The sequence below is a fragment of the Octopus sinensis genome, linkage group LG6 (assembly GCF_006345805.1).
Source record: "Octopus sinensis linkage group LG6, ASM634580v1, whole genome shotgun sequence".
Taxonomy (NCBI): Eukaryota; Metazoa; Mollusca; class Cephalopoda; order Octopoda; family Octopodidae; genus Octopus; species Octopus sinensis.
Genome location: NC_043002.1, coordinates 8,883,729 through 8,888,954, shown reverse-complemented (window position 1 = coordinate 8,888,954; position 5,226 = coordinate 8,883,729). Strand labels below are relative to the sequence as shown.

The 5,226-nt window shown below is 30.4% G+C and overlaps 1 long non-coding RNA gene across 1 annotated transcript; it reads left to right on the top strand.

The window, feature by feature from the left end:
- On the top strand, positions 1-3,282 carry LOC118763813. Its single transcript, XR_004999562.1, has 2 exons — positions 1-2,052; positions 2,414-3,282. It is a non-coding gene; the product is annotated as an uncharacterized LOC118763813 (long non-coding RNA).
- The last annotated feature ends 1,944 nt before the right edge of the window (positions 3,283-5,226 follow it).

Here is a 5,226-nt window from a genome sequence, read left to right as displayed (position 1 = left end):
GGGGAGAAAATCAGGTGTAGTGTTGGGGAATCTCAGGAAGCATGGAAGTTTTGAAGGATGCAGTGCTCCGACAACTAACAACTGATGCCGGCAGTTTGTTCCATGCTTCAGCAACTCTTAGCGTAAGTATGAGTCTAATTTCAACGTAATTTTCTATGATTACCATTGGTTAGGAATGTAACTATAAGTACTTGTACTTAAGGTTAGTATTTATTGAGAGTATAGTTCTTCACTTGTAAACTACCTAATATTATGGTACAACATATTCCTTGCCTAGCTTTAATCTAAACATGATATTAGGTTAAATTTTAAGATTACTTTTGTTATAATTTATATTCTCCATGTGAACACTAAGCTAAGCTAATCTTTTTCTGAATCACAAAATCTTTCTAATTTCATAGTGTTAAGATATCTCCCTGTGGATAGGATGTTATTCTACAGTACTCAGTCTTTCCTCACTGCAAGAACGAAACTCAGTATTCCAAATTCTACATCTGTTCCACAGTGATAACCAAATGTCTTGGCATGGACATAATATATTGTTGGTATTAGAATATCACCTGGCGAGTACCTGATTGCTTTCTGTTAGTCTGTCAACTTGGTTCTTCATTCTCTTCCAAGGTTTTCCTAGGTACTAACCAAAACCCACTATTAGGACGAATTATAGTGCTAGTATTGTTACTCTCTAGAATGTATTTCTCAGTTAATCATAATTCTAAATCTATTTCAAACAACTTCTGTACCTTGGTGTTTTACAATTTCAGTCAGGTTTATAATGATACTATTGGCAGTCTTTTCTTGAGCCAACCCAGAGTGTACAACAAGTACTGTATGTTTAAAATTAACGAGAAAATATCTGGGATAACTTGACCCTTTCGTTACCAACCTGGCTGAAACCGGCTCTGGCTCTGAGTACAAATATCTTGTTTTCATAAGTTTTGGATTAAAATCTTCCACCAAACCTTAGTCACAATTTATGTTCCTAACACTAGCTGAATGATAACTAAGTTATTTTAATAAATTCTTTGTTATATTTAAAGTAATTGAAAGAAACACAGAGCTTCTGAAAATAAATACGGTAACGAAAGGGTTAACGTTAGTGAGATCTGAAAGCATATATGGTCAGATAACTCCCTGGCTCCATAAAAATGGATTCCTAACTAGAAAAAAAAAATAATGTTGAACTATACATATGCATTAATATTATATATCCTACTATATGTTATCATGGAACCTGATATATATAAATGTATATGCTGGAAAATAACTCAATACTTTGAAAGTTGTCTCCAGTATTCTATGTTTTAAGCAGCTATTTCTTATTTTTCTATGTATCAACGGCAGCTTCAAATGTTTTGTTTTATCAAGTAAAAAAGAAAAAGAATATATATATATTTTGCACCAATGAATATAATGTAAAGAAGAGATGAGATTTCATTGAACTGTCTGAAAAATTCTTCAAAACACTTCAAATTTGAAAGCTATCCTTTTTACATATTTTTTTGTTATTTTAACTATATGCAAAAGCAAAAGCCCGAGGCTTTTATTGTAAAATTTGATACGAAGTTTACATTCACTTTTTTATTGTTTATGTAAGGCAGCTATTTTACAAGCATGATTCATAAGCAGTGAATATGCTGAAAGACAAGGAGAGATATTTCATATTTTGAAGGGTAACTTAGGGACACAAAGTCCTTTGAGAATGTGAATGTGTTACCCATTTCTGGGATTTTTAAATCCATTTCTACATGTGTTATATGTATCTTCTCTCATCTGAAATTGCCTTCCTTATTCTTAATATTCACTTGCATGCACACAAACACACACACACTTGTTTATATTAGATTATAGAAATTTGTTGAGAAACAGGTCTCTGTAAAAAGTTTCTCTTTATGATTTAGAATGTGTGATGTTTGAATTTTCAAATGAACCATCATTAAAACATTTGTCTATTAAAATGTATTGAGGTAGAATAGTATGAATGGAATTGTTAAAGAATTCTTTATTTTCAGTGTATGTTCTCCCTTGTCAATGTAGTGTATTAAATACAAAGTTGGGATCTTTTCGCTTTGATCGGCAGATCTTAAAAATAATTTCTTTGTAACTAAACACTTTTAAACTTTGTATACTGGTAGGATGTGTTTATAAAACATCTATGACACCGGAAATAATTGTTGTTGACAATGATCCGGACAAATTGGATTCACCTCAATAGACGTCATTGATTGGTTGAAATTGCCGAAATGCAAGAAATTATACAACAAATAGCTTACAAACTATAGAATTTTCTCAAGAAAGCCAAGAGAAAAAGATGTTTTATAAACACATTCTACCAGTATACGAAGTTTAAAAGTGTTTAGTTACGTGGAAATTATTTTAAAAATCTGCCGGTCAAAGTGAAAAGATCCCAAAGTTGAATTTAGTCAGTAGAGAAATGAAAACAGGCGAGTTCAGTCAATGTTGATGATCTGGATGTTACAGAAACTGTTTTTATTTTATTTTATTTATTATTTTTTTACACCTTATATCTAATTTGCCTTGAGTATAATTTTGGTAGGATGCCAAAAAAAAAATATATATATTTATCTTTTTTTATTCTTTTTATATCCATTTTGCTACCAATGATTTGGTTTTGTGGTCTTTTGTGCCAGTTTAAAATTACATGAAAAATTTCTTTTGGCAGCTGAACATCAAAGCTTGTATATAACATACCTGGTCTGTTTGACAATGAAAATTAAAGATCATAAAACAGGACTTTTATATACTCAAAGGCATTATTGTATCAAACTATAGATCTTGTTTATAGAGTTTTCTTGCCTTGAATGGGATATTGAAGTAAAACCACATTTATGCTTGCCATTTTTATAATTTTTTCTGCATAACTGCATAATATAACTTATTTCTATTTTTGTAAATTATGCAGGTTAAAATTATGTTGTATTACTGAAAAAAAAATCAATATTAGATGTTACTTTACTTTATAAAAAAATATGATAATCTTTATTACTCACCCCAAATAATGATAGATTTTTATCTTGCAATTCTTCATTTCACTCAAATCATTCCATTTCTTCAGAAGTAGGCATGCTATTTTATCATGGTATATATACCTTCTTATACACAAATGACACTTGCCTCCTATCACCCACTGCCACAAAGTTTGATTGTTCAATATTCCTATCAACAAGCCACTTTGCAATGTTCAGGTTTTACTAGTCAGACAATATGATGTTACCGAGTGTAGGTATGCTCATGGTGATCCAAACTTGCAACTCAGTTTTATATTTCTTATAATGTGTTCCTTGAGAGAAAGCTATAAATATTGTACAATCTCATTTTCCTTTAAGCCAAAATCTTAAGTATTTTGCCTATGAAATAAATTGAATATTCTTGGGAAATTCAAGAGTTACTTTCTAGTTTAACAATAAAATAGCAATGGAAATGAGTTAGGTAAATATTTTTAGCTATTCTGAGTATAAAGTCCATTGGATATAGATATAAGCAATTAGTGGCTTGTTTCAAAACATTTTATTTTATCTGGAATTATCTGATGTTTGTTCAGATTAAATAATTCTTAACTTTCCTCTTTTTCTTTTAGAAATAAAATTCTTAAAACTATTTTGTAATTACAGCTTGAATTCTACGAGGTATGGACTCGTACAAAGTTTGAATTGTTTTCAAAGCTTGCTTATTTTTATGTTTTTTGATTTATTAGTGTTAATATGTTTTGCTAAAATTGCTGTTTCTTTTCAGATATCATCAGAAAAAGGTAATTAAAATTCATTAAAATGACAGATCTGTTGGACTTTCAAAGAGGTCAAATTGTTGGTGCTCATATGGCAGGCGCCAGTGTAATGAAAACAGCCAAAATATTTGGTGTATCAAGAAATACTGTCTTGAAGGTAATGACAGCCTTTGAGAAAGAGTAAAAACCTCCTCGTTAAAACAAAGCTCCAGAAGAAAACCAAAACTTTCAGATAGGGACCGTTAGATTCTTATGTGAATTGTCAGAAAGGATCACAAAAGTACAGCTCCTAAAAATTGCCTTTTGGGGTACAAACAGAAGACACACTCACACATATACACAAATATACACATATATACGACAGTCTTCTTTCAGTTTCCGATTACGAAATTCACTCATAAGGTTTTGGTTGGCCTGAGGCTATAATAAGCATATATATAAGTCAGTAAATGATGGGGTTGCGTTAACCACATGCAGAGAAATGATAGGAGAGGAAAAAATAAAAAGGCAGAATGCTAAATTGAAAGTAAATTTTAATAAAAATGGGTGTATGAAAAATTAAAAAAGAAATCAAACCGGCTTACACAGAAAGGCAAATTTTCAAGATATGGAAGGGGAAAAAAATTAAAAAAATTTTTCTTTCCCCTTCCAAATCTTGAAAATTTGCCTTGCAATGAAAGGCAGTTTGATTTCTTTTTTAATTTTTCATACACCCATTTTTATTAAAATTTACTTTCAATTTAGCATTCTGCCTTTTTATTTTTTCCTCTCCTATATATATATATATAGTAAAACTTACTTGGAAGAAGATGCATGGCGTTCGATCATATAATAACAAATAATAAATAAAACATATGCATATATACATATGTATATATGCATATGTTTTATTTATTATTTGTTATTATATATATAGTAGCTGACATACCCGGTAATTCCTGGGAAAGTGGACTTATTCCTTGGTTTGATTCTCATAATTGTTTCGCTAATCCAGTAACAACAAGACAAAGTTTGTAGCCCTTAAAACAGTTTTCATGTATTTATTGAGAATACCGAACTGTCTTACAAAGGATCTTGTTTTTAGGAATTCCCAGTAAGTTATGAATACCCAAATTGTGAAGTCAGTTATGTAATAACCTGAAATTAATTACCCTATAGTAAGAATTCAAATAAAGTAGCCCCGAAAAGGGCTTTAATACGTTCCCAGAGTATATAGATTTTAGGAAGAAATACTAATAAGGTATGTATACTAAAATCGTGAAGCATGTTACATAATAACAGGCTAACAGATATAAGATAATAACAATTCAAAGTAATTAACTGTGAAAAAATGCTTTTGTGTGTTCCCAGAGAATATTACCCTCTGCAGCACTACTGTTGGTATATTCGTGAATAAGCCACCAACCGAAATAAGTGGATCTATTGTTTAGGAGAATACCATTTACTTGTTTAAGAGTTGTATTGGATAAATTGAGAAAATA